We start from the raw sequence: 19,535 nt of genomic DNA, 5'->3' as shown, positions 1-19,535 counted from the left end.
CCATGCCTCCCAAAAATTGGAAGTCCTTATTTCTTTGCAATTATACCCTCCTAAACTAAAATTCCATATTTCTCTGCAATGTACCCCTTTATCCTTAATTCACATCATGGCTAGCTTCCCATAGCAATTAGGTCAATTAACCCCTTCCAGGTTCCCCGTCTGCACCCTTTTATAAGCTTTTCCAGATACTTCTGCTCTACACACTTACAGTGTAACAGTCACACAACACTCACTCACAGATAGGGGCACACAGTCATACACACACTGCTCTCAGTCACACAGGAACATAAATTCTCAGAGATATACATAACTATTACATACAAACACATTCAGTTAGTCAAATAAAATCACAATCAGAAATATTCTCATACACATTTACAGTGATACTCACAGCATAAACAGCCTTCAGAATGGGAGCTTGTTTCCCACTCCCTCGCGGTCTGATGACATACGTCATGTTATGGGAGGGCTGATACAGCAAGGGGGCGGAGCTTTGTAAACAGCATCCAATCAAACCTCTGCAGGGCTGTTACAATGCCTCAGGGAGGTCCTACAGCATCCAGGCTTCCATAGTGTGTCTCCGTAGCAGCAGCTCTGCCCTTCAAAACACCGGCAGTGTGTGAGTTGTGAGGGGCGGCTGCTGCGGGCTTAGGGTGTCAGAAATATTTAAAAATCCAAGTCTTTGACCAGGCGCCTTATGGACGTGCAGGCTCTGAGGGAAACCAGAATACAGGAAAGTCAAAGGAAGCCAAAGTCAATAACCAGAAAAAAACTCAGGAATACACTCTCGGACAACCACTAGGGAAACCATGACAAGGCAATGAGCAGAAGGAATAGGTAGCATTAAATACCCCTCTTGTAGATCCAGTTGGCCGAAACCAGCCTTTGACCCCAGAAAGTGCGCGTGTGTCCTTTACATGACGTCATGCGCACGTCGACGTCTCTCATGCCATGAGCGGACGTGGGGTTATAAATTAGTGTGGATCCGCAGCATCAACATGCTGCAGGGGTCAGAAACATTGACGCATGGCAGCTGAACGGCACCACTGCGTTTATTGGCAAGGCAACCACCATCAATGTCGCAAGGTGAGGACTGAGGGCCTCCAGGGTATTAACCCCGAAGCATCAACCATGCCGACCGGGGGTTACCCGCCGCAGGCGGCGACTAAACACCAGGGCCTTCTGTCGCCCACAATGTTGGATGTTGAACTATTCAGGGGTTAATATGCATCGGTGGATATATATTGCTACTTTCGTGCTCTTATGAATGCTACATGCAGCTATACATGATTTATTATTGTTTTGACTCCTATTTGCTTGTATTGAAACATAAGCCTGCCTCAATAAAAAAAAGATTGACAAAAAAAGGAATATTCCTACAGTATTTGTCCTTGCTATGCCTTAATATTGCCAATAAATTGAATATCTAATTTTATAGATGGAAAGGACAATACAAGGAGAATATTGATTTAATGATCTCCTTATGAGACATCTTGATGTATCCTCTGTTTCTTTCCCTACTGTATTGTAAGGAAACTGCAGTCATAATATATTGGTTATGTTTATCACAGTGGCAGAAATTAATGAACATGAATGCCCAGGTCTGTTAGCACATGGCAATTTGTATCCAATATCTGTCCCAATGCTGCATTTAGGTATTGGGGCAAATGTCACTTCTCTTTAATTTACAACATTGATTTAAAATGTAAAATCACCAATAACTTGAGTTAACCTTTTATTCATGAGAAACTCTATTATCTGTAATTTTTTATTAAGTGTAGCAAATGGTATCACTATCCAGTTCAGACAAGACAAAGCCAGGACCCAGGGCAAACATGGCAAATAATGAGGAGAAATATAAACGTTGTTTCATTTCTCCTCTTCTCTGTATGCTTTCTCTATGTTGACTGCCAGGTGAAAAAGACAGAACTTGTAACAATGATTGACAGGGAGCTAAGGATACAATATAAAGATACATTATAGTCACCAAAACAAAGCTGTTTTGGTCTATAGATCATGCCCCTGAAGTTTTACTGTTGAATTTTCTGCCATTTAGGAGTTAAATCACTTTTGTTTCTGTTTGCCACACCTCCACTGGTTGTCAGTCACACAGCCTGTGTGTGTGCGAGTATATTGGGGTGAGGGGAGGTAAATATGACAGGATTAAATTGTTAATATGACAGGGTGAATGTGGCATGGTTGGGGAGGTGAGTATTACAGGGTTGGGGTGAATGTGGCAATGTTAGAGGAGTGAGCGTTATAGGGCAAGGGAAGATGAATGCAGTGGCGTAGCGTGGGTTGTCAGCACCCGGGGCAAGGCAAGTAATTTGCGCCCCCTAACCCGTGGATTTTAGCACTCGAGTCTCTTCCACTAGATTAGTTAAAGAAACCCTTACCCCCCAAGCACATGTATTGTTTGTTATGAAAATACTTATGTAATTAAAGTAAAATGCATCTAAATACAAGTTTATTTTCCAACACTTTATTGAGTGCGAACATGCATTACACATTCTCCACATTTTCAGCAGGTCTATGAATACAAATATACAAATGTAGTAACCTAGCATGGGCCATGCTATTATATGTCGTCTCACAACCATCGTAAATGACAAAAAATATCATCAAAATCTAAACATCAAAATGGAACCATACCCTGGAGATGATCCAAGACTGGGCTAGATGGAGCCAACTTCCTCAATCCTGTACCTCTAATTGTAATTATTTAATAGAAGTGCAAGATATCAATCTGTATATAATATACAGATTAATTAAAATTCGCCTGCTTTTAACTAGCGCAAATTTTTCAACAACGGAATTGAAATCTACATTAAAGTCTCTCTCAATGGACAGTATTGCTAGATTACTCAGTCAAAATTCTAAAAAAAGAATTGTATAACCATTTCTTTACTCTTAACATAATGTTTATTCACCTTCATGCCTATTGCCTTACTCTTTCAGCAAAAAAAAAATTAAAGGTTGCTAGACCCACTGGCTTACATCAACTTATGTTGAGCTGGAGCAGCTACATATGGATCGAAATCTGTCTCGTCACTGTTGAACCAACCAAACTTCAATCCATCTGGTCAGCTCAACATGCCAGTCTTGACCTGCAGACCGGGAACATCCAAAAGAAACTTCAGTTTGGGAGATGCTCTGCTAGCACTACACAGCCAGCCCACTGAGCCCAGTACTACTCCAGTCAGTCCTGACTCCTACCTTTTTTTTCACTGGCTGTCCCGGACCCGATCACAGCAGTCAGCAGGCTAGGTTTTCTCCTCCAGGTCCTCCTAGGTTTTCCTCCTGCAGCGTCTGTCACCACTGGCTCCCTCTCTCCTCTCTGGCCTGTGTCACCTGCCGCCGCTGCCAGCTTCTTCTTGCTGCTGCTGCCTGGGCTGGTCTGGTGTGGTGTGGTTCTCTCCCGCGCTCAGCGCTGCGCTGTGCGGCCGCTGCACTGTCCCTCCCCCAGATAGTCCCTCGCTCTCTCTTCGCACTCACCGCACCGCACGCCTGCCCCCCCCTCCACAGTGGGCGGCGACCCGGCGGCTCGGATCGGATTCGCACAGCCAGCACTGCAGAGAGAGTGAGTGAGCCAGGCAGGGGCAGAGACTGAGAGCTGCGAGTGCGAGCGCGCCCCCCCAGATGTTGCGCCCGGTGCGGCCGGCCCCCCTGCACCTCCCACACTATGCCTCTGGATGAATGTGACAGGACTAAGAGGGTTAATTAACTGGGTAAGTGTGGCAGAGTGAGGGGGGTGAGTGTGACAGGATTAGATGTGTTAATGCGACAGGGTGAGTGTGGCAGGTTGTGATGCTTACTTGGTAACTATATGGAACACAACTGCAGATAACTGATTCTTTTATTTAATGAATATGAGTGGGGATAATGATTTGATTTAGTACAGGTACTGTATCTTTAAATAATTGGTAGTTGATAAACGGAACAAGCAGCAGCAGAATTTGCATTTAGTTTAGGAGAAGGCAATAGTTAGTCCATGGCAGAGAGAGGCTTTCCAAAGCAGAATTAGTTCAGTAGGTTGCAGGAGATATTAGTTAGATTGTAGCAACAGAGAGTAAGCAGAATTGCAGAGCAGTCAGAATCCAATTCTGGATGAAGAGTACTACTTAGCTTTGTAGGGGTGGAAGTCCAGGCTTGCTCACTCAGAGAGAATGAAGGTCTTGGCAGGTAAGAGTAGGTCCTTGGTACAATCCGTGGTCGAGGTGAGGAGAAGGTAGGTCAACGTTTTTCCAGTCCGGTTCCGGTACACAGAGGAGGTAGAAGAATATTGTCTTGCCGGTTTTAAGGTTCGCGGGTAGGCTTTCATTAATCCAGCGTTTTGAATCTGGCGCGGTCTCCCTATGTAGCGTGGGGAGACCGCGTCAGAGAAGGGGGCGTGGCCAAGCTCCGTCTACGTGGAAGTCTTAGGGTAGCGGATATGCCGGCAGGTTAGGACATGACAGTACCCCCCCTGTAAGAAGCACCCTCAGGGTGCTATCAACAAGGTTTAGATGGATAGCGTCTGTGAAACGCGGTAATTAACCGGTTTGCATGGACTACAGAGGAGTTTTCCCAAGTGTCCTCATCGATTCCGTAACCCTTCCAGCTAATGAGATACTGTAGGGAGCCACGATGGATCCGTGAATCCAGGATCCTTTGGATCTCGTATTCTTCTTCACCTTGTACCAAAACAGGATCAGGAGTAGTAATAGGATCCCTCTGGAAAGGGTCGGAGAGGTGAGGTTTAAGCAAGGAAACATGGAAGACAGGATGAAGTTTTAAATTAGGTGGAAGCTTCAATTTAACAACGTTATTGTTGATGATTGACAATATTTGAAAATGACCAAGAAAGAGGGAACTCAGTTTCTTCGAGGGACGGTTGGTGGCAATGTTTTTTGAGGAGAGCCATACAAGATCACCTATTTTATAAGCAGGAGGAGGTTGCCTTTTAGCATCGAAAAACTTCTTTTGATTAAACGATGCGAGTTTAAGATTTTCACGTAATTTGAGAAATAGGGAAGACATGAAAGAGTTTTGATTTGAAACGGTGGGGTTAGAAGAAGGAATGGTTATGTTAGGAAATGAAGAGGGATGGAACCCATAGTTTGAGAAGAAAGGAGTCATTTTACTACTGGCGTGAATAGAGTTGTTGTACGCAAATTCTGCCATAGGTAACCATGTGATCCAATCATCTTGTAGGTAAGAACAATAACATCGTAAATATTGTTCTACGCATTGGTTAACTCTTTCTGTCTGCCCATTGGTTTGGGGATGATAGGCTGAAGATAATTTGCGTTGAATATGGAGGGAAGAACACATCTCGTTCCAGAATTTGGAGGTGAACTGAGTCCCTCTATCTGATATGATTTCATCAGGAAGTCCATGAAATTTCACTATATTGTCGATGAATACCTTAGCAAGTTCAGATGATGAGGGCAACTTCTTCAAGGGAATAAAATGGGACATTTTTGTGAAGTGGTCCACTACTACTAAAATGGTGGTATGATGTTGAGAAGGAGGGAGTTCTACCAAGAAGTCCATCGAAATGGATTGCCAAGGTCTTTCGGGGATCGGTAGGTTCAATAATTGACCAAATGGTTGATGATGTTCAGACTTGGATCTCTGGCAGGTTGTAACAGGTTTTGACATAGGATTCGATGGTTTTGTCCTGGCGAGGCCACCAATAATATCTCTTAGATAACTCCAGGGTCTTCTTTATACCAGGATGACTCGCCAAAGGAGAATCGTGAATTAATTCGAGTATTTTATTCCTAAATATGGGAGGAATATAAATTCTGTTATTGAAATAGTAGATCACGTTTTTCTTTGTTAGTTTGTTTGACTTGGGAAGTTCAAGAGCTTCTTCTTTTAGATTTTTTTTGTCATCTATTAGTGATGATATGATTCCAATAACTTTATAAGGAGGAGTTCCAAGTACAGGAGGACCTTGGTGGATTCTGGACAGGGCATCCGCCTTTTTGTTTCTGGATCCGGGTCTATAAATAATTTGAAAATTAAACCGAGCAAAAAAAAGATTCCATCTTACTTGTCTGGCTGAGAGAGTTTTGTTGGAATGAAGATATTCAAGGTTTTTGTGGTCAGTATATACTATTATAGGAGTTTGTGTCCCTTCATGAAGATGCCGCCAGGTTTTGAAGGCTGCTTTTATACTCAGTAATTCTTTTTCATCGATAGGGTAGTTCTTTTCAGCAGGAGACATGGATCGTGAGAAGAAGGCAACTGGATGGAGAGGATCTTGAGGTGTTTTGTGTTGAGAAAGGACAGCTCCGATAGCTGTCTCTGAAGCATCTGTTACCAGGACGTAGAGAAATGCAGGGTTCGGCAGTTGAAGAATAGGAGCAGTTGTAAATCTTCTCTTTAATTCATCGAAGGCTGCTTGAGCCTTTTCATTCCAAGTAAAGGGATGTTTATTGCTGTTAAGCAGATTAAGTGAATGAGCTACGTCGGAGTAATTTTTAATGAATTTTCTATAGAAGTTGGCAAACCCAAGAAAACGTTGTAAGTCCTTTACATTAGTAGGAGAAGGCCAGTTGAGAATACAATCTATTTTGGAACTATCCATTCTTATAGTATGAGGTGAAATAACGTACCCTAAGAAGGTAAATTCATTGACATCGAAAAGACATTTTTCTGGTTTAGCGTATAACTTGTGAGTTCTCACTCTGGATAACACCCATCTCACGTGTTTCCTGTGTTCCTCTGGACTGTTAGAGTATATAAGTATGTCATCTAGATAAATGATAACACATACATCTAGAAGATCCCTGAAGATGTCGTTTATGAAATGCTGAAAGGTTGCGGGGGCGTTACAGAGCCCGAAAGGCATAACAAGATACTCTTAAAGACCATATCGGGTCCGGAAGGCAGTTTTCCATTCATCATTAGCTTTAATTCTAATAAGGTTATATGCCCCACAAAGATCAAGCTTAGTGTAGATGGTAGCTGTTCTTAACCTTTCGATCAACTCATTTATCAGGGGAAGAGGATAACGATTTTTAACTGTTATTTTGTTTAAAGATCTGTAATCTATGATGGGATGTATAGTCTGGTCTTTGTTTCTTACGAAAAAACATGCTGGAAGCAGCTGGTGAGCTGGAAGGTCTAATGAACCCCTTACGGAGGTTTTCATCCAGGTATTCCTTGAGTGCCCAAAAGGGATAGGAGCAACAGGAATGAGGTCTATTGGACAATCATAGGGTCGATGAGGTGGAAGAGTCTCAGCTTCCTTTTTACTAAATACATCTGTGAACTCGGAATAATAGGCAGGTATAATCGGTTCTTCAGTAACCTAAAAAATGGGGATATGTTGTAAACATGTTCCTTTACAATAAGCAGAGCAAAAGGTGAGAGAGAAGGGAGACCATGTAATTTGTGGATTGTGAGTCCTTAACCAGTTGATTCCTAGTATAACCGGATAAAGAGGAGATGCGATAACATCAAATACAAGAAATTCGTAATGAATATTATTAGTAGTTATTCTTAAAGGAATAGTTTCATTTCGAATGGGGCCCGAGGATATTAAGGAGCCATCAATAACTCTGACAGAGACAGAAGTGCTTTTACGAACAAAAGGAATTTTATTTTTTGTTACAAAGGATGAATCGAGGAACACCCCATTTGCACCAGAATCGATAATGGCCTCAGTCGTAATTCTTTCTTTGTCCCACTGCAATATGAGCGAAATAGAGGAGAAATGAGCGGTTGATTTTGGAGGAAGCACACTCAGTATAGAAGTGATAGAAGCATGCTTACCGCCTCTTGGACGTTTCAATAAAGGACATTCTGGGATCACATGATCTTGTGAAGCACAGTACATGCAGAGGTTTAATTGTCTTCTTCTGGTTCTCTCTTCTGGAGTAAGAGGACTTCTTATTACCCCTATGTCCATAGGTTTTGTTTGTATAGCTGGTTTTTCAGGTGTCTTTGACGGAGTGAATGTTTTTTTCCATAATGAACTCGAGAGAGCTTTCTCAGCTTTTCTTTCTCTAAGCCGTCTGTCAATGCTGATTGAAAGTTGAATCAGAGTATTCAGTGTAGTAGGCAGTTCAGTTCTTGAGAGTTCATCCTTTACTGCTTCGGATAACCCAATACGGAACTGGTTGCGTAGGGTTATGTCATTCCATTGAGTTTCTGTTGCCCATCTTTTAAATTCAGCAATGTAATCTTCGACGGGTCTGTTTCTTTGATGTAAGGTTCTAATGGTTAAATCTGCTGTAGCTTGTTTATTGGGATCTTCATAAAGAAGAGACATGGCTTCAAAAAATTCATCCAAGGAGTCTAAGATGGGGTCATCGTTCTCCAAAAAGGAGTGAGCCCAGGCCATAGGTTCACCTCTTAGAAAAGAAATAACTGAACAAACCTTGGATCTTTCAGTGGGATAAGATCTAGGTTTTAAGGCAATCAATAATTTGCAGGAATTAAGAAACTCCCTGTATTTGGACCGATCTCCAGAATACTTTTCGGGATTGCAGACAGCAGGGTCGCTAGCCGAGTGCGTAACAGTATGAGGAGTATGTGTTTGTAAGTCTCTTACATAAGTAAGGATCCGTTCGTTTGCAATCTGTAGATCTTGCATGCCTTGGGCAAGTGTATCTACTCTTTGGTTCAATATAGTAAATTTGGTATTGAAATCTGCTGGATCCATTATAAAAAGGCTGGATTAATCTGTGATGCTTACTTGGAACACAACTGCAGATAACTGATTCTTTTATTTAATGAATATGAGTGGGGATAATGATTTGATTTAGTACAGGTACTGTATCTTCAAATAATTGGTAGTTGATAAACGGAACAAGCAGCAGCAGAATTTGCATTTAGTTTAGGAGAAGGCAATAGTTAGTCCATGGCAGAGAGAGGCTTTCCAAAGCAGAATTAGTTCAGTAGGTTGCAGGAGATATTAGTTAGATTGTAGCAACAGAGAGTAAGCAGAATTGCAGAGCAGTCAGAATCCAATTCTGGATGAAGAGTACTACTTAGCTTTGTAGGAGTGGAAGTCCAGGCTTGCTCACTCAGAGAGAATGAAGGTCTTGGTAGGTAAGAGTAGGTCCTTGGTACAATCCGTGGTAGAGGTGAGGAGAAGGTAGGTCAACGTTTTTCCAGTCCGGTTCCGGTACACAGAGGAGGTAGAAGAATATTGTCTTGCCGGTTTTAAGGTTCGCGGGTAGGCTTTCATTAATCCAGCGTTTTGAATCTGGCGCGGTCTCCCTATGTAGCGTGGGGAGACCGCGTCAGAGAAGGGGGCGTGGCCGAGCTCCGTCTACCTGGAAGTCTTAGGGTAGCGGATATGCCGGCAGGTTAAGACATGACACAGGTTAGGGGGTGAGTGTGGCACTGTTGGAGGAGGGAGTTTGACAGGAAGGGGAGTGGTGAGCGTGACACTGAGAAAAAAGGTGTGACAGCATCAGGGTTGCATGTATATATTAATATCATATTACATTATGCGTACATAAAATTAAGCAAAACGTTTGATTTTTTTCGCATTAAACTCCAACTCCCTCTCTCCTACCCAAGCTCCACTTGCGTCTCTCCCTAAAGCTTCATCTTCCTTTCTCCCAAGCTCCACCTCCTTTTCTCCCCCAGATCCACCTCCCTCTCTCCCCGAAGCTCCATCTTCCTTTGTGCCCCAGCTCCACCTCCCTCTAGCCCAGCTCCATCTCCCTCTAGCCCAGCTCCATCTACCCCCAGCTCCACCTCGATCTCTCATGCTCCACCTCCCTCTAGCCGAGCTCCATCTCCCTCTAGCCCAGCTCCATCTCCCCCCAGCTCCATCTCTCCCGCAGCTCCACCTTAAATAAAATTAAAACAAGATACACTAAATAGGAAGAAAGGGTGCACAGTGAAGTTTTGAAAGTTGGGAAATGTAGGGTTATGGTGAGGTGTAAAGGTAAATTGTATTCTTACCCTAACCCTCAATGTCATACTAAAATGAATTTAAAGTGCTCTGCTAACCCCATCTGCAACCTCAAGTGTCATTTCCTTACAGAATTACAATGAGCTGCCCCTTAAAGGGACACTATCTCAATCAGTGGCGTACCTACCATGGTCGCAGGGAGCCCGGCCACAGCCATGACCCCTGCGACCATGGGCCGCCTAAATGCTGCCCCCTCCGTGTTCCCCCTGTCATAGGGCCCCCCCCCCCCCCCCGGCAGGCGACAAAGTTCCTGTCAGACGCGGCGAGGGAGCTGTGATCTCTGTGCTCTGCTCCCTCGCGTGCCGTTTGCTGATGTCGGGAGCCAGAATATGACGTCATATTCTGACTCCCGAAATCATTATACAGCCCGCGAGGGAGCAGAGCAGAGAGATCACAGCTCCCTCGCCGCATCTGACAGGAACTCTGCCGCCCACCGCACTGAAGCCCCACTGGACCCCAGGGACAGATCCACGCCAGCTCTCCAGGTAGGGAGGCTGGGTGGACATTTAATATTAGTAATTTGTGTGTGTCTGTATGTGTATGTGTCTGTAAGTGTATGTGTGTCTGAGTGTGTGTTGTATGTGTTTGTCTGTGAGTGTGTGTGTCTCAGTGTGTGTGTGTGTGTCTGAGTGTGTGTGTGTGTCTGTAAGTGTATGTGTGTCTGTGTCTGTATGTGTTTGTCTGTGAGTGTGTGTGTCTGTAAGTGTATGTGTTTGTGAGTGTGTGTATGTGTATGTGAGTGTACGTATTTATATCTGAGTGTGAGTATATGAGTGTATGTGTGTGTGTCTCTGCGTATGTCTGTATGTATGGATATGTGTGTGTATGTGTGTCTGTATGTATGTGTCTGCATGTGTATCTATTTGTCTGCATGTGTGGGGAGGAGGGGGGCGGTGTTGTGTGGGGTAGGAGGTAGATGTATGGGGGGCCCCAGGGCAATTTTCGCACCGGGGCCCCGTGGTTTCTAGTTTTGTCTCTGATCTCAATTAAGTGATCTGTGTGCAATGTCCCTATTGTTTTTCTGCCTTTTCAGAGGTACGGAAATGTTAACATTGCGGGGGTAAACATGCCTGCCAGTGACTCTCACCCTGATATCCACTAGATGGGGCACTTTCTCATTCAGAACCGAGTCATATTAATTTCTTGATGTTCAACATTCTCACACATTGCATGAGGACGTTGAACATTCAGTGCTTCTCTGTGATAAGTAGTTGGTTGGCGTATCAAGGCAATTGCTGTGAGTATGTGCATTCTTCTCTATGAGAAGCATTTGATTGGGCTAGATGTCATCATGTCTGATGACATCTAAAGGGGTGGGACAAGCTGCAGAGAAGAGACTGTGTCAGCACTGGATTGCAGGTAAGTAAAGGGTTACTCGATAATATTTTTTTTTAAAGTGGGGGGCTTAAATTTTAATAGTCCAACAGACACTAGGGGTTAAAAATAAAAAAAATAGCATTTTCCTGGTGTAGTTTTCCTTTAAGTCAATTTGTATGCGAGATTAGGCATTCAATCTCTTGGAAGAACCAACTTTACCATGACACCGGACATGAATTAATTGTTTTTTCTTGTCCCCGCTATTAGAGTGTTTGACAAATGCAATCTCTACTAGAAAATAATGTGCTGATCCCTTAGCTTTCATAGTTAAAATACCCAACACGTAGTACATAGCAGTTCACATGTCAGAGGAATTAAATTACAGAGCTTCATGGATTATAAATTACTTTAAACCCAGCAGAAACAATGATAGTAATTATCTTAGAACCAGGAAAATACATAAATGTTATATCACAGGCTCAGAAAGGTAACAAGAACTTGATGGACACAAGGTACTATTTTCGTACTTAAAGCAATAAATAAAAACAATGCATGGGAAAATAACAGGCAGACCCCTAATTGAAAACCAACAGAACATTCTGGGGAAAAGGAGGGCCAGGTCTACTAAACTAGGTCCTAATATGACTGCTCTTCCATAATGGTTGGGTATATTTCTTTAAACTGTACAGAGGTCTAAATAATGTGAAGATTATTTGGTGTTGTCTCTGAGTTTATGTGTTGACCTGGGCATTAAGATCTGTCCAGGTAGCACCACCTCAACATTCTAAAAGTCCAGTGTTCCAGTCTTGGACAAAATAGATATTTCTTTTTTCAGTGTCTAATTTTTATTGAGTTTTTTGTCAAATTCTTGTCGAACAAAGTACAAAATAAATATGAGCAAAGGGGTACAGAAATAAGAAAAGGAAGGGAGGGTATGAGCATTAAATATCAGCTTAAGTGCTGTGCAGAGCACTGGATTAGTACATCTTATCTCACAACTGTTATTGATCTACAGTAATAACATTGACCGAGTTATGCATGATACATTGATAGTTATACATGGTACATTTTGAGGAGTATATGTCCCTATGAGTTTATGGTAACCGTTGGCCTGGATATGTCAAGAGCGTGTGGGTTATGTGAGTATGGTTTTCAAGTTCAGTCGGTGCAACGTCCAACTGGCCCATTCTTTCGCATGTAATTCCTCCCTCCCCCTAATTCTACTCACCATGTGCTCGTACTCGTATGTGGAGTCCACCCTGTTCCAAATTTCTAGTATAGTTGGTGCATTTGTTGCTTTCCAGTGGCTCGCTATACTAATTTTAGCTGCCATTAATAAGTGTATGGCCACTACTCTTTGGTTGGACGAGAAAATGGCTGGGGAGAGGTGTATAAGATAGCATTCTGCTGTAAACGGGATGGGAGTAGGTGTGAGCCTCTGGAGAAGTTTTCTACCTGCCGCCAGTACGGTACCAAGATGGAGCATTCCCAAAAGATGTACTTAAAAGATCCCACATGTGTTCCACATCTCCAACACAGAGGGGAGACGGATTGGTACATGTGAGCCAGTCTAGCTGGGACCAGGTACCACCTCATCAGAATCTTGCAGTATGCCTCCCAATGTGACAAGCTTTGTGATGATGTTCTAGTGCGTTGTATGGCTTGAAGCCAAGTAGGTAGAGGTATGGAAGTGTTCAATTATTTTTCCCATTGATCTACATATCCGTAGCTTGATAGTGGGTCTGCCTCATTTATGGAGTTGTAGCACAGGGATAGTGGTTTGGCCTTTGTGCCTTTGCCAATGCTGTGAAGCCCAAATTTGGTTAACTCGGACTCCTCACAGCATTGTATATTATAGGTTTGTAAGATATGTTTCACTCGGATGTATGCGAATATGTCTCTAGAGGGTAGGTTAAATTCAGCTTGCAATTCAGGGAATTGTTTAAGGTTTTGTGCATCATACAATTGGTGAACCAGTTCTATCCCCTTGGATACCCAGGTTTTGACAGGAATGTTTTCTGATATGGAGTTGAGAACTTCAATAGGGGCAAAAAATAGACGGTTTGCTGTTCCAGTAAGTGGGCCAGCCCATCGTGCCCAACCCCGTAACATTAGTTTTGTGCTAGGCAAGTAGCCCTTCTGTTTTTTTGTCCACCTCTGTGCCCATCCAGATCATCTGATCTATCGAGGCTGGGTGGACGCAAGCATCCTCCTATGGTTTCCATATTGGGGGAGTACCACCAGTCAAAATCCCCAAGCCCTGCGCTAAAATGGTTGCCTTATAATAAGCCTTTATATTAGGGATCCCCAAGCCTCCTTTCATCGGTCTTTGCCAAGTTAGGCGCCTTGCATTTCTTGTTTTTTTTTTCTTCCAGATATAGTTGTTAAAAACTTTTTGGAATCTCTTTATAAGTTTGTCTGGTAGTGCCACCGGTATTGTGCAGAATAGGTACAGCACATGGGGCAATGCCATCATCTTGGTGGTGTGGATACTGCCCATCCCTGACACCTCCAGACCTTGCCATGAGTCTAATTTGGCTTGCAGTTTGTGGATTACTGACTTGTGATTTTCCTGTACAAGTTGGGCGTTGGATTTAGTTAGGTTGATGCCCAGGTATTTTATGTAAGTGGATCTCCAATCAAATGGGTGAGTCATTGCTAGTGTTTGTATTGCAGAGGCGGGAAGACCTATGGGCAATGCCTGGGTTTTTGGCAGGTTATTTTTATAGTAGGACACTTTGCCATATTGTTGTAGTAAGTTCATTAATTGAGGGATTGATGTGTGGGGGTCCGTAACATATCTGCAAGTAGTGCAATTTTTTTTGTGTCCCGGCTGGGGTGGTGAGCCCTCTAATGTTAGGGTGTGTCTTTATGTGATGGATGAGTGGTTCTAGACATAATATAAACAAGATGGGGGAGAGTGGACAGCCTTGGCGGGTGCCGTTACTAATGTTGAAAGGGTCTGATAGGAACCCGGAGTTGAACACTCTAGCTGTAGGTGTCACGATTCCGGGAACCCAACACGCTAACAGACACACACACACACACAGAAAAGGTGCCGTACCGGACCTTAGAGTGGCCGGGCTAAGCACCCACAGAATAGTCAGGAGACAAGCCGAGTCAGGGGAACCAGAAAACAGGATAACGATAAACAAGCCGAGGTCAAAGGGTAGGAGAAAGTCACAGAGTCAGATTAACAAGCCAGAGAGTACGTAACCAGAAATCACAAGTTCAGAATCAATACTATACAGCAAAGACCACAACAGGGCAGGGAGGAACAGGAAAGGTGAGTATAAATACCCTAGGTTAAATTCTGATTGGATAACTTCCAATCAGAATTAACAATCACACGTGGGAGATATCTAAGCCTCCCACTGTGATTGTGGTACTGTTGCTTTAACGCCGGGTCACTCACGTGACCCCGGCGTTTGCATAAATCAACGACCTTCCAGCGTGCAGCGTTATACATGCTGCCGCTGGGAGGCGTGACGGATGCAAGCGGTGAGCGGCGGAGAGGAGACGCCGCTCGCCGACAGGTAGGAGGAGGGGAGACCGCGGGCGGCGATGGACTGAGGGTGAGTGCTGCGAGCTGCGAGCAGCCTCCCCTGCTAGCCGCCCGCGGACCCCTGACAGTAGGGCCATGATACAGTGCCAGAATACCAGTTAGGGTGGAAGTAGAAAAACCCAATTTGGCAGGCGTCATTGTCATATATTCCCAGTGTAACCGATCGAACGCCTTTTCAGCGTCAAGCGCTAGGATAACCCCCTTCTGACTGCTTTTCTTGACCCACTTCGTTAGGTTGATGAAGTGTCTAGTATTGTGACCAGCCTGTCTACCAGGAACAAAGCCAGCTTGTTCTGCTGACACTAAATCCGTGAGTAAGGGTTTGAGTCTTGTTGCCCATAATTTTGCGTACAACTTAACATCAGCATTTAACAAGGAGATGGGTCTAAGGTTTCCACAGACAGTGGGTTGTTTGCCTGGCTTAGGGAGCGTTACTACGTGGGCTTCCAGCATCTCTTTGGGCATGGTACCGGAGTTTTTTATGTCATTAAAAAGTAAGGTGAGATATGGTACCAGGGTGGGTTTCAGCTGGTGATAATAATAATTAGACAGCCCATCTGGTCCTGGAGCTTTATGCTTCGGAATGGATTGGATGGCTTTTGTGACCTCATCTTCCGTGAAAGGTCTGTCTAGAGACGTACTTTGAGCTAGGGTTAGTCGGGGTAGTGAGGTAATGCCTTCTAAAAAGGATTGTATATCCATGTTGCTTGGTTGGGATGTAGATGTGTCGTCTTTAAGGTTATATAAATTATGGTAGTATTGTGCTAGTTCATTTACTATGTCTTCAGGGTTATATAGGTTGCCCTTGGAGTGAGAATGAATGTATTTTTGGACTGGATGCGCCTGGCCTTGAGTTTGTTTGCTAAGAGTTTGCCCGCTTTATTGCCCTGGGTGTATTGTGTGAGTTTTAGGGATCTCATCCAGCGTTTGGTGGTTAACAAGGACAAAGATTGTAGTTCATTCTGGAGTTCGTTTATTTTCTTGGATAGAGATTTGGAGGGTTTTAATTTATTTTGGGTTTCTAATGTCATGAGGTCGTACGTTATCTTGTTTTGGGCAACTGCAGTTGTTTTTTTACGTTTCAACGCCTCCCGAATGAATACCCCTCTCATTACCGCCTTATGTGCTACCTATATTGTGCTAATTGGAGTATCATCCAATGTATTTTCCTGGAAGTATTCGACTGCTTCAGGTGTGACTGTTTGCAGCACAGATGTGACATCTAGTAGTCCTTCATTAAGTCTCCACTTCCCCCTACCTCTGGAGGGGTTAAGGGCTGCTAAAGTGATTGTGACTGGCGCGTGGTCTGACCATGTCCTCACCCCTATGGATACCTCCCTCACATTTGATAGTGTGGTGGCATCAACCACACAAAGGTCTATACGGGAATATGTCAAATGGACTGGGGAAAGTATGTGTAGTCTCTTTCTTTGGGGTATTTAGAGCGCCAAGTGTCATACAGGTTGTTTTCAAAGAGCAGGGTGGAAAGAAGGGAGCTTTTAACTTTCGCTTGCTTCGTGGGGTGTTTGTTCGATTCCCTGCGGATATCGAGTTCGGGGTTAAGGGTGCAATTAAAGTCGCCACAGATGATAACGTGTCCTTGTTTCATCTTATTAATTTGTTTCAGGGCTCGGCGGATAAATGGTATTTGGTCTTCATTAGGAGCATAGAGGGAAGCTATAGTAACCAAAATACAGTTTAAAGCTCCCACCAACACCAGCAGTCTACCCGCTGTGTCTGTGTGGCGAGAAGTTTCTGTGAATACCCAATCTGAGTGAAAAAACACGGAGACCCCCTTAGATTTACTTGGAGAGTATGCGTGGACAGCTTGGGGGTATTTCTTATTACGTAGTTGTGGGGGTTTGCGAGAACAAAAGTGAGTCTCCTGATAGCACACTATCGCTGCTTCAGATTTTACCATTTCCAGTGCAGCCAAGCGACATTTATGCGGGCTATTTAGTCCCTTCACATTAAGGGATACAATTTTAAAGGAGGCTGCCATATTATTTACAGCATGGTGTTGCGGTGAAGGGTGCCATGGGTTTTTGAAACATTAGCGCTATGCGTTGGTGGTATTGGAGTTGTGAGGGCATGAGACACGTGGATTGTGGACGTTTCGTCAATATAACATTCTGATCTCGTTCACTCTTTGTGAATTTATGCTCAGGGGGGGGGGATTGGGTATGGGTGAGGGAGACAAAAAAAGCGGAGTTGTACAAATGATAACCTAAGTAAATAACAACTTTGTGAGAGCCGCAAAGAATGCAACCTGAGTGTAGGTCACAGAGGGCACCACACATGGATCGGTCGAGGAGGGGTGGCGGGTGACCCACCTGTTAGTCGCCCTCATTATGTGTTTGTGGCTACAGTGCATTTTTAGACATAGTCATATTGGTCGACACAAAGATATATACATTTCAACATCATAACATAGCCCTTCTAATTGTTCATATGGCAATTACCTTTTCCCAGTACCTGCCCACGTGAGCATGTGGAGGACATGTTGACATTGAAACTAACATTAACATTTACAGTTAAAACATCCGTGCAGACAGGTGAATGTCGTTGATTAAAGTACATGGGAGTAACAAGAAACATTCCCAGTACCTGCTCACGTGAGCATGTGGAGGACATGCTGGCATTGAAACTGACATTAACATTTACAGTTAGTACGTCTGTGCAGACAGCTAATTGTCATTGATTAAAGTACATGGGAATAACAAGAAAAGAGATAATGAGAAACAATTAATGATACTTAAGTGGTCCGTGCGTGTGAAGGTGGTTTGTGGTAAGTTACACCGAAGGCACGGAATCGTGTCCATTCAGGCCTCAACTTTCTTGGTGGGGACTTTTGTGGTGCGGAGTGTCCCATTGCATGGTGTAGGCCCCATTCCTTGAGCTTGGCTAGTCCCACTTCAGGTTCTAATATGGGCACTGATTTCCCTTTGTACCATACCTGCAGTTTCGTTGGGTAACCCCATCTGTAGGGTATATCATGGTTTCTGAGGGTTTTGGTGACATCTATGAACTCTCGTCTGCGCGCCATGGTGGTAGCCGATAAATCTGCAAAGATAGATATCCCTTGGTAGGGCTCAGGCAGAGTTAGAGATTTTCTCGCCACCTTAAGGAGCTCGTCTTTAGATCCATAATAGTGGAAGCGAGCGATAGTGTCCCTAGGTGTGTCTGCAGTGAACCGGGCAGGCCGTGGTAGGCGGTGTACTCTATCCAGCGTCCAGGCTTCCCCAGCCAGGTGCGGCACCATTGCTTTGCATAGGCCTCGCAGATATTGCGTTAGTTCCTCTTGAGGCACCGAGTCTGCTATGCCCCGGAAACGGAGGTTGTTTCGACGTGCTCTATCTTCCATATCTGCCAATTTGGGTTTCATGGTGGAGTGTTCCTCCTCTAAGTGTTGAATGTTGTCCACAGAGTTCATCCGTTTTATTCTCCAGCTGACTTGTGCGGCCCCCCAGCTCCTTGATATCGCGGCTGAGGTCGACTGCTATTTGGCGAAAATCTGCCTTGAGGGATCCTTTGAGGTCCTGCAGCATCGTGTGGAGACTCTTATTTGTCACCGGGTAATCATCTTGAGTTAGAGTTGTCGTCCAGGTCTATCAGGCCTTCAGACATGGGTGATTGTGGCATGGAGTCGTCGCCATCTTGGATTTGCCTCACCCGATTTTTCCCAGTTTGCCGTACCTGGTCTGTAATTTTTGTTTGTTTGGAGGGTACCATATTGCAGGCTGATGTTGTTTGTCTCCAAAAATGCAATTTTTGTGCCTTAATCGTCGCTTATTAGTAGCTTTTGGGCTTGGTGGGTCGCAGAGCACTCACTCCATGCGTCCGCTCTGTTCGGCGGTTAGCCACGCCCCCTCCAAAGTAGATATTTCTAATGAAGAAGTGTAATTTCCATGATAGCAATATGCAGAACCACTGACCAGGTCATTGGCACCCAAATGTACTTTGATTTGTGCCAAGCTCCTTGAGAGCTGAGGGACACCATCAGGGCTATCTATGCACCATAACCACCACTAGTATGCAATAGGTCTATTTGATGCATTTGCCAGAGACCAGATAAAAATGGTGGGACTGTTCAATACACTGTACACCTAATAAAATAGTATGGGGACCAAAATTTGCCTCTTTATCGGACCAGTTCAGACAGGAAAAACCAAGGGCAAAGGTAAAAAAAAAGTTTGATACCATTAACAAACAGTTTGACAAATTACCGACAGATTGAGTTCAGATATTCATGACACTATAAGCATTACAATGTACTGTAGTAGTTATGGTGCCTAGAGCTTCCCTTTAAATCTTCCTAAATTAAAGTACTGGAAACTTAGAAAATAAAACTGTCTGTTCATTGTTTATATTCTTATTCATTCACACGTGAGTGCAATGATTATAGAACACACACTCTTATCATTCAGCACAGGTTTTTCTATTGTTAATTTTAGTCTTCTCTTTTTTTCAGATACATAATGGGTTTTTATTCATTAAACAGACAATGACAATTAATTGAAAATGTAGGCAAAATGTAGGCAAAAATAGATCATTTCAAATAATTATTCAACTCATATATAGTCTCTGGCACAGCTTGTCATTTTTGGCTTTTTTAGCAATTTGTTTTTCACTTCACTACAATTTTTTGTTTAGTAATTAAATCCTTACATGTAATGGCTAAAAGTAGACTTGATTTTGAAAAATCTTCCATCAAACATCTGTTTTCTT

At 43.6% G+C, this 19,535-nt stretch overlaps 1 protein-coding gene across 1 annotated transcript in view; it reads right to left on the bottom strand.

Moving 5' to 3' along the window:
- NECAB3 (N-terminal EF-hand calcium binding protein 3) overlaps positions 1 to 19,535 on the bottom strand; it is a 177,731-nt gene that overhangs the window by 136,990 nt on the left and 21,206 nt on the right. The window lies entirely within an intron of this gene.

This window comes from Pelobates fuscus, chromosome 5, assembly GCF_036172605.1.
Source record: "Pelobates fuscus isolate aPelFus1 chromosome 5, aPelFus1.pri, whole genome shotgun sequence".
NCBI classification, from domain to species: Eukaryota; Metazoa; Chordata; class Amphibia; order Anura; family Pelobatidae; genus Pelobates; species Pelobates fuscus.
The sequence above is the reverse complement of the archived record's forward strand: the minus strand, read 5'-3'. Positions and strand labels throughout refer to the sequence as shown.